This window comes from Gracilinanus agilis, chromosome 1 (genome assembly GCF_016433145.1).
Source record: "Gracilinanus agilis isolate LMUSP501 chromosome 1, AgileGrace, whole genome shotgun sequence".
In the NCBI taxonomy this organism is placed as follows: domain Eukaryota; kingdom Metazoa; phylum Chordata; class Mammalia; order Didelphimorphia; family Didelphidae; genus Gracilinanus; species Gracilinanus agilis.
In genome coordinates, this window is record NC_058130.1 from 717,820,541 (window position 1) to 717,831,250 (window position 10,710).

Here is a 10,710-nt window from a genome sequence, read left to right on the forward strand (position 1 = left end):
TTGTCATATATATTAATATTTAAAAATTTATCATGATGTAAATTATGTAATGAAATTATTTTATTATAATAATAAATTATGTATTATATCTATATGACATTTAATATAACAATACAATATATTATATGATGATTATAACAGCATAATTATAACTATAATAAATCTAATATATACATAAAAAGAACATTTCCAAGGACATAGTAGAAAATAGAAAGAGGATTGTATATAAAATGATTAATCTCAGTTTCATGCAGAATGCTTTAAAAAAGTAATAAATTTGACATATTAAATTCAAATTTGTCTTCTTGAATTTCCTTGTGTTCTCTTTTGTGAATTAAAATGTTTCAATTTTCCTTTTTCCTTTTAAAATTTTTTTATCATCACAATCATTAGTATTCCTCCAACATCTCTCCTAATTAAAAAAGAAAAATAAAACATTGCAACAAATAAGTATAGGTAAGCAAAAAAATTCATGTATTAGACATGACTGAAAATGTTTGTCTCTGTACCTTGAGTCCATCATTCCTCTTTCAGGAGATGGATAACATGCTTCATCACAGGTCCTCTGCAGTCATTGAAGTCATCTCTCAGTGATCAAGTTTAAGTCTTTCAATATCATTTTTCATTACAACATTATTCTTATTGTTCTGTTTCTGTACACTTTATTCCATAACCATTACACAGATATTTTTAGTATTCTCTGAAATCATGTTTGACTGTTTCTTCTGATACAATAATTTTCCATTGTATGGATACACCATAACTTGTTCTGTCATTCACCCAATTATTGGCCATCCAATTAATTTCCAGGTCTTTGTTTTTCTTTCCCCCTCTTATTAATTCTTCAGATTCATTTCCCAAAGTTGAAGTTTGTTATTTTTATGACTATTCCCTTTCTCTGCCATTTTCTACTTTTTCTTTAACCATCCTTTATCTAGTTCAGAGAGAGGTTTATATGAAGCTCACCTTCCTCACCTATTCCTCCATGTTTGCATATTCTTTTCCTACACCCAGATTTTTATTATTTTTCAAGAAGCCAAAAAGTTTAATTTTATTGCATAAAGTAAGTTGATTTGGAATATATATTATCTATCTATCTATCTATCTATCTATCTATCTAGGGTGTGTGTATGCATGTTATATCACAGTAGTTCAAAGATCAATTAATTATTGAAAAGAAAAAATCCACTTATATTTCAGCATCGTTAATTCTAATTGCCAGATATATCTTACAACTCAATTTTAGTACAAAGACAAAATAAAAATCAAACCAACTCAGTTGTGTTGGTAGGTTTGGGATAAAATAGAATATTTTATTTCTTTGAGGGTAGAAACATGTTATTATTCTAAAGGATAAAATTAACATAAAATCTGTAAAAAAAATCATGAGAAAAGAAGCAGCTAGGTGGCTCAGTGGATGGAGATCCAGGCCTAGAAATGGGAAGTCCTGGGTTCAAACATGGCCTCAGACACTTCCTAGCTGTGTGTTGGGCAAGTCACTTAACCCCAATTCCCACTCTTCTGCCTTAGAATTGATACTTAATATCAGATAGGAGATAAGGGGTTAAAAAAAGATAGGAAAGTAGTTTGATCACATTCCTGTCCTTATCTCTACTCACTTAGTCATCACCTTAGTTCAGACTCTGATTACTGAGTTCCAATAGATTTCCTGCCTCGGGGCTCTCTCCTTTCCAATTAATCATCCAATGTAGCTGTTAAAATGATATTCCTAAAGGTCTGATTATGAAACTCCCTGGCTCAAAGCATTTTTATAGCTCCCTATTGTTTCTAGGATAAACATTCTTCTCTCTTAGTCATTGCTGGCAAGATTTTTGCCAGAGAAGCCAGAGAAGGCTCATCTTTCACTTATGAGATAGTGATTCACCCAAGAACCAGTGCAGCTTCAGATAGACCTGAGGATTGGTTGATAGGGTCTTTGCTGCCTAGGAGAAATGCCAAGAATAGAACAGAAGGGTCTGTACATGACATTCTGTCAATATGATGATCAAGCCTTTGATACTGGCAGTTGTGAGGGCTTGTAGGAGATCATGGCAAAATTTGGATGTTCAGAGAAGTTCATCAATACTGTTATAGTCCAGTGATGGGCAAACTTTTTAAAGAGGGGGCCAAAGGAAAGGAAATCTCATCTGTCAGTCTGCTAAGGCAACTCTTTCGAAGTTTCATTGTATTGTATCCTACTCATTGTATTTGTCAGATTAGGAATAATGTCACCTGGCTGGATAGAACATTTCAGGGGGCTGTATGTGGCCCTCAGGTTGTAGTTTGCCCATCGCTGTTATACCATTTATTTGATGGCATCCCTGTACAACTTCTGGATAACGGATTATGCTCTTGAGCTTTCCCAGTCACTAATGGAGTGAAATCTGGCTGTGTGTTAATCTTTTCAGTGATATTGTCAGATGCCTTCAATAGGAAGAAAATGGTGTGCAGGGAGGCTACTTTACTGGAGGTAAATTATTTTACTTGAAAAGGCTACAAACCAAGACTAAAGGGGAGGGAGAATTGGTATATGACTTTCTGCTTGCAGATGATCGTGCATTCACTGTAGCCTCTGAGACTGAGACGCAGTGGAATATGGATCGATTTTCTGCTGATGTGCTGATTTTGGCCTTATAATTAACACCAAGAAAATAGAGGTTCTCCACCAGCCATCACTGCTTCTTCCAAATATGGATCCAGTGGTTACAGCAAATGGAGAAATTTTGAATGGTGTGGATAAGTTCATTTACGTTGGCAGTATACTTTCTGGGGATGCCTACATGGATGATGAGGCTGATGCACGCATTGCAAGAACTAGCTCAGTGTTTGGGAGCTTCTGAAGGAAAGTGTGGGAGGGAAGTATTAGGTTTCCTTCCAAACTGAAGGTCTACAGAGGCCCTTGTGCTGACCTCATTGTTCTATGCCTGTAGGACCTAGACAGTATACCAGCCTGAAGGCAGGAAATTGAAATGCTTCCATTTGAATTGTCTTAGAAAGATTCTAAAGATCACTTGGCAGGGTAAGGTATTAGACACCAAGGTCCTTTCTTGAGCTGAACTGCTAAGCATTCAGACTCTACCACAGAGAACACAATTCCAACGGGCTGGCCATGTTGCTCAAATGCCAAACCTACATTTGCCTAAAAGACTCTTACAGAGAACTCACTCAAGGCAAACACTCACATGGAGATCAGAAGAAATGCTACAAGGACATTCTCAAGGTCTCTCTGAAGAACTCTGGTGTCAATTGTGCCATGGTACGCCTGCATCAAAGAAGAATCTGTGCTCTATGAGCAAAGCAGGATTGTGGTAGCTCATAATAAGCATGAGAAGTTGCAAATTTAGACACCTCCATCTCAAATGTTCATCCTGGCTATTTTTGCCTGACCTGTGGTAGAGCCTTCTAGGCTCATATTAGTCTGATCAGCTAAAGTTGGTCACACTGAAAATTGTTCCCGACATCATGTTGTCATTTTGGTTTTCTTCAAGTATGAAGGACTATAATCAAATCTTTTTATACCTCATTCCCTTTCCTTCCTGTTCCTTGATTCAGTGACACTGGCCTGTTTGCTCATCCATTAATAAGATACTCCATCTCTTAGCTCTGGGAATTTTTTCTATCTTCCATACCTAAAATTCTTTCTCTCATTACCTCTACTTCATGAATTCCCTGACTTCTTTCATGTCCTAGCTAAAATCCTGCCAGATACAGGAAGCTTTTCTCATTATTGTTGTTGTTCAATTGTTTTCAATCAGGTCTATGCTTCATGATTCCAATGGAGTTTTCTTGGCATTATAATGCCATTATATAATTATAATGGAATGATTTGGCATTTCCTTCTCCAGCTTGTTTTACAGTTGAGGAAACTGAGGCAAACAGGGTTAAATGATTTGCCCAGGGTCACAGCTAGTAAATGTCTGAGGCTGTATTTGAGCTCATGTCTTCCTGATCCCAGATCTGGGCTCGATCCACTGCACCACTTAGATGCCCAAATTCTTGTGCCTTCCCTCTATTAATTATTTCCTGTTTATCCTATATATGGATTATTTATACTTATTTGCTTGTTTATTGTATCCCTTATTAGATTACAAACTCTTTATGTGCAAGTACTGTTTTTTGTTTCATTTTATCTCCCCAACACTTAGCATATGCTTGGCATATGTAGGAGGCAAATAAACATTTAATGGTTAATTGATTGAAATAGAAAGAATCCATTGGTCGCCTCCTAAAAGAAACCTCAGAATGAAAACTCATGGGAACATTAGAGCCAAAATACAGAGCTTCCAGGTCAATGAAAAATACTGCCAAGTATCCAGAAAGAAATAATTTGAGTACCAAAGGGCCATAGTTAGGATAATGCATGATTTAGTAGCCAACACTAAAAGGATAGTGGTTCAACAGCATGAAATGTGATATTTCAAAAGGCAAAAAGGTTTACAAGCAAGAATAATTTATCCAGAAAAATGGAGTATAATCTTCCACCTTTCCTCTCTCTTTCTCATCCTTCTAGTGTATTCTTTTCCCCTTCCTTTCCTTCCTTTTTTTAAGATCAAAACCATACAGGACCATTGTTTTATTAAACTTTCTCTATGATCCCTGATAATGATAGGCTTTTGTAAGGACCCATATATCATCTCCCCATATTAGAATATACAGTTTTTCCTTATGTAGTTCTTTATGATTGTTTGGTCACATTTACCATTTTATGTTCCTAATGACTCCTCAGTTTTGTACCACTTTTTTTTTTTTTTTTTTTTTTTTTTTTTTGTAAAGAGAGAAGGGACAGGGTTAAAAAAGAAGCAAAGGGTCAAGAGAATAGGATGGAAGGAAATATACACAATTAACAATCATAACCGAAATGATAAAGGAGATAAATTTACTCACCACAAAATGGAAGAAGATAGAATGAATTAGAAAGCAGAATCCAAAAACATATTCTTTATAAGAAACATTTTCACATAAAAACTTAAACTAGGGGGCAGCTGGGTAGCTCAGTGGATTGAGAGCCAGGCCTAGAGATGGGAGGTCCTAGGTTCAAATCTGGCCTCAGACACTTCCCAGCTGTGTGACCTTGGGCAAGTCACTTGACCCCCATTGCCTATTAAAAAAAAAAACAAAAACTTAAACTAAATTAAATAAGAGGTTGCAGTAAATTGTATTATGCTTCAGCTAAATTAAAAAAAATGAAGCAGGTAGGTATCACAATGGATAGAATATCAGGCCTAAAGCCAGGAAGATTCACCTTCCTGAGTTCAAATCTGGCTTCAAATGCTAGGTGCTATGAACCCGGGCAAGCCATTTACCCCTGTTTGCCTCAGTTTCCTAATCTATAAAATAAGCTGGAGAAGAAAATGGGAAACCACTTCAATATCCTTGCTGAGAAAGTCTCAAATGGGGCCATGAAGAATCAGACACTACTGAAAAATGATTGAAGAACATGAAAAATTAAAATCAGTAGGAGTAGCAAACATTATTTTAGACAAGACAATAGCAAACCAGACTTGATTAAAAGAGATAAACAGAGAAATTACATTTCATTGAAAGGAATAAGAAATAATATCAATACTAAACATATGCTTAATAACAAGCATGTAAAAACATTTGAGGGAAAAGTTAAACAAATTTCAGGGGAAACATAGTAGGGGACTTCAATGTATCTTTTCTCAGACTTCTCAGTCTAACCAAAATATAAACAAGGAAAAAAGTTAAAGACTTGAGAATTTTAGAAAAGTTACATAGCAAAGACTTGGTATTTAACAAATAGGAATAGAAAAGAGTATATAAATTTCTAAGCTCTGTGTTTTTATGGAAATTAAACATATGTTAAGTCATATAAAGCTCACAAACAAATGCGAAAATACATAAATATTAAAGATTTTTATGGACTTTAAGGCAATAAAATTATATTCAATAAAGAGCTACTAAAGAAACAATTAAAGACTAATTGGAGACTAAATAACTTAAGCTTGAAGAAAGGATGAGTCAAAGATCAAACCATAGAAACAATAGATAATTTCATTAAAGATAATGATAACAATAAGACAACATGACACATTTTGGGATGCAGCCAAAGTAATCCTTAGTGGAACATTTATATCTGAGAAAGAACAAATTCAGCCTAGGTTGCCTAGTTTTTAGTGCTTACTTTCATCTTCTTGTTTATATCTAGGCTTAGAATGCTGGTAAATTTTATGCCTCTACCCATATTTGAGATTCAAAATAATGGATTTTTAGGGTCCTCTGTAGCATCTCTTTACAGAGAGCAATTGACTCCAAAGTATTTTGACCTAGGTTGTTCCAGACTAACTAATCACCTTTGTTTCCTTCTGAAGTCCACTATGTGGATTTATGACCATCTCGGAGTCTTCCATTCTTTTTGCCTCCAAATACAGAGCTTTGTAGGCTCTGGATTATGTCTTTTTTTGCACTGGGAGACTTCCATTTTGTTTTTCTTTGTAGATCTGGTTTTCTGGTGATTTCTCTTTTCTGCTGCTTATTCTGGCTGGTGTGTGTGTGTGTGTGTGTGTGTGTGTGTGTGTGTGTGTGTGTGTGTGAAGTTCTGGGGTGGGTGATGTCACTTAATGGAGTTTCATGTTAAATTTCTTGAAATTCATTTGCCCTGGCATTATTTTTAGTTCTCCCCCTCCCCCCCTGGAGTAAGTTTATGGGATCTGGGCTACCTATCTTGATTTAGACATCTTACTTAGCCAGACATTTCATAAAAATTTCTTTCAATTAAATACTTAAATTGTTAGAACTAAGGGACTCAAGGAGAGAGGAAATAAGTTGAGTTTCTATTTGAACTTCCATGATTTGCACACTTTAGAGCATATCTTATCTTAGGCCTCTTCTACCTTCTGGGAGCAGCCTAGGTGGGGGATAGAGGGCTTTATAGCCCCTGTTGGATGACTGGAGTCCTTCTCTAGGAGAGGCTTACTAATCATAGCACCTCCAGTAGATGAGGACAGAATGGCATGTTGCCTTGAAGATATCATCTCAGCTGAGGACTGTAGGAGGCTGAAAGACCTGAATGGCTCTATGCAAGTGAGAGTTTTATTTTAACTATTACTCTCTATGGGCTCCAATCTATCCCTAGCAGATAGTTGAGCTAGCCGAAATAACTGGTTAATTGATACATGCTTTTTTTTTTTTTTTTTTTTTTTTTCAGATAAGAGGCTTTCTAAACAGAGCATCCCTAGAGGATGATGCAGAGTATTAAGTCACTTTGGAAACAGAATCCTTTGTGATGAGAGGTTGGTTTCTATTTTACCACATAGCTACTTCTTTCTATGCCAAATAGAACCCATTTCTTAGCTTTCAAAAGACAATGAAAGGGGAAGTTAGATGGATGACCTGGGTTCAAATCTGGCCTTTGACCCTTCCTAGCTGTGTGACTCTGGACAAGTCATTTAACCATGTTTGGCTAGACCTTGCCCTTTTCTCTTAGAACTGATACTAAGGCATAAGGTAAGGGTTAAAAAAGGCAATGAAAGACTGGGTTTTGTTTTTGGGAACAGTAAATCTTTAATGGTTTATAGTTCTTCCTCTCTGTGACAAGAAAAGTTATGGAGGAGAGAGAAATGCTGAACTGATATCCCAAAAGTTCCTTTTGAAGCATGTGTGGGAATGGGAATGTTTCCTTGCATGCAGTATACAGTTGGGCCTGGACCAGCTGAGAATTAACACAAATGTCTGAGGATTGGATATTGTGGAGACAAAAGGGTGGAGAAAGACATTATTGGAAGAGCCTTTTTTATAAAGACATATGATACAAAAAATGACAATTTGGTTGAGGGAAAAGAGAAAAAGGTGCTCATTAGCAATAGGATGGTTTGAGTAACTGACCTTAGAAGAGGGGTTGGCTGAGAGGCTTGTGCTGAGGATATTCTACACTTTCTGGTGGAGTTTCTACAGAAGGACTGTGTAGTCACTAGACCTGAACATTAGACTTGTACAGAACACATTTCTATGAGTGGTAGTGATCACATGGACCACTATAATACTTCCTGCAGTACAAAACCCAGCATTTCTCACAGATATTAGTATAGCATTTTCCAATAGCAGATTGAGGTCCAAGCAGAAGAGATAAGAGAAGAAATTTTGCACTCTGTCTTTGGCTTTGAATTCTCCTCACTTGAAGGGAGAAGAACTCCTTCTGTGAAGGAAGAAAACAAATATAAATACAATATCATCCAGAAAGTTAATTAACCTCAAAACCTGGCATATTTGTAAGACTCCTTTACCAATAAGCATGATGAGATAGATCAGCTTTATTGAGAAGAAGAAGGAGAAGGAAAAGAAGGAGGAGGAGAAGGGGAAGAAAGATGGAGAGGAGGGGGAGAAAGAGGAAGAGGAAAAGAAGGGGAGGAAGAAGAAGAGAAGGAGGAGGAGCAGGAAGAGGAGAAGGAAGAGGAGGAAGAGGAGAATGGGAGGAAGAGGAAGAGGAGAAAAAGGAGAAGAAGAAGGGGGAGGAAGAGGAAGGGAAGAAGGGGAGGAGAAAGAAGAGGAGGAGGAGAGGGAGAGGAAGGGGGATAGGAAGAAGAAAAGGTCACAGCTTATAACAATACAGGGTATACCAGTGTCTTGGTGTGTTGTTATTATATACATTTTATAATCATTTTTATATCTTTTTCAGATCATAGTGCAATGCTTAGGCACACATAATATGTATTTAATATATTTTAATTGATGTAAAGTTGAGACCTTCCATTCTCTTCCTGTTTGAAGAACAATTCATGGGAAAGGATAATCTAAGGGGGCAACTGTGGTTTAAAACCAGGGGTGTATGAGAACCAATGGCTTCCAGCTCACAAAAGATCATGAATCAGAGGACTGAATTTTTAGTGTGAACATTTACACCACAGAAGTTATCATTTCCTGTAAGTCAGGGCTTGATTTATTGTTTGTTGATTGCCTAGACTTAAGAAAATGATAAAGTGTTAATAATGTAGATTAAAATTAAAAGTATGTATGCTATACATTCTTCCTCCTCGCTAGAAGATTGTTTACTGACTTATTCTTATATTATTCTATTATTGTTGTTAATAATGATAATAGCTAACCATTTATATAGTGCTTATTCTGTGCTAGACACTATGCTAAAGTACTTTACAAATATTATCTCAATTTAATTCCTCAAACCACCATGCGAAACAGGTGCTATTATTATCTCCATTTTACAGATGATAAAACTGAGGAACACAAGTTAAATGACTAACCCAAGGTCATCATAGCTGGTAAGTATATATAGTAAATAAAAACATTTCTTGAATTTAGCAGCAGTGCAGTAGAAGACTCAGGAAATGAAGTCAACATCAGACTAATGGCTTGGTGTATAGAATAATGAGAACAAAAACATCAGGAATTTATATAGCGCTTTAAGTTTGCAAAATGCTTTATATTCATTATCTCATTTGAGCCTTATAACACCCCTGCCTGAGACTTTTGCTGTCAATAAGATTTGTAAAGACTCATCAGAGATAGCCGAGTCCAATTACCTCAAGTCAATTCAAAAACTTTTTTTTTTATGTGCAAGATACTATGTGGCTAAGCACTTTGGGGACAAGGATGAAAATTAAAACAATCACCTCTCAAGGAGTTTACAGTCTAATGGTGATGGAGGATGTAATCTATGGAGCATATGTAATAGGGACAGCACAGAGCAGAAAGGCAGTCACCAGATGAGACTTGAGCCTCAAGAGGAGTATTTTTGGAGATGTGCTGAGGCTGGATTGGATGTGGGGTAAAACTAGAGGCAGGAAGAAAATGAGAGGGATGGAAGAACCACCCAGCTAGAGGAAATTCAAGTGAATTGAGTTGAATGAACATTGGTTACAAACTTTATATCAAAGCACTCTCCTAGGTGCAACACAGAGCCATTACCCAGACTGGTCTCTGGGTGCCTGGTTGGGGCTGGGCCACCAGTAATCAGAATAAATTGCATATAGCAGGTTGGCAGAGGTGGGGAGAAGACGCCTAACTATAATTACAGGGATGGGATTCCCAGAACTCATGGCCCCTCGAGGTGGGTGATTATGTCTTGTATAGTGACACTTTTTGTATGGGGAGTTACTTACTGTCAAGCCAACTCTTTTACAGGTATACTTAGCAATTATCAGCGATGAATAAGAATTTCCAGATAAACAGAGAGGAGCAGCTGGAAGGAAAACTTTGGTAATCCCTCAGAGGCTCAGATGAGGTCATACAAGGAAGATGAAAAAGGGAAATCTGAGGCCAGGCTGGTGTTGGTACTAGATCCTAGGTCCATGGAATTGCTCTGGGCTCTGGGTTCCCTCACTGGTGCTCTGTGATGGGGCTGCCTCTGACCCTTCAAGCCCTGAGAAATACTCCTTCTTGTGGAGAAGAGGTTGTAGGCAAACAGCTAAAATCCTCATTCTCAAGGAGAAAGGCAGATGAAGAATCCTGTTCATAGGGAAAATCCCTTTGAGAGAAAATTCAGTTTCCATGCCATCTAGGCAGAAAGACCCAGGCCAGGAGACCCAATCCTGTTCTTCATTACTTGATCAAGAATTCTGGCAAATTAAAAAAAAAAAACCTTATCTTTTGCTTTAGAATCAATACTGTGTGATAAGGGCTAGACAATAGAGGTTAAGTGACTTGCCCAGGGTCACTCAACTAGGAAGTGTCTGAGGCCAGATCTGAACCTACGACCTCCCATCTCTAGGCTTGGTTCCCAAATGGCAGGGTTTT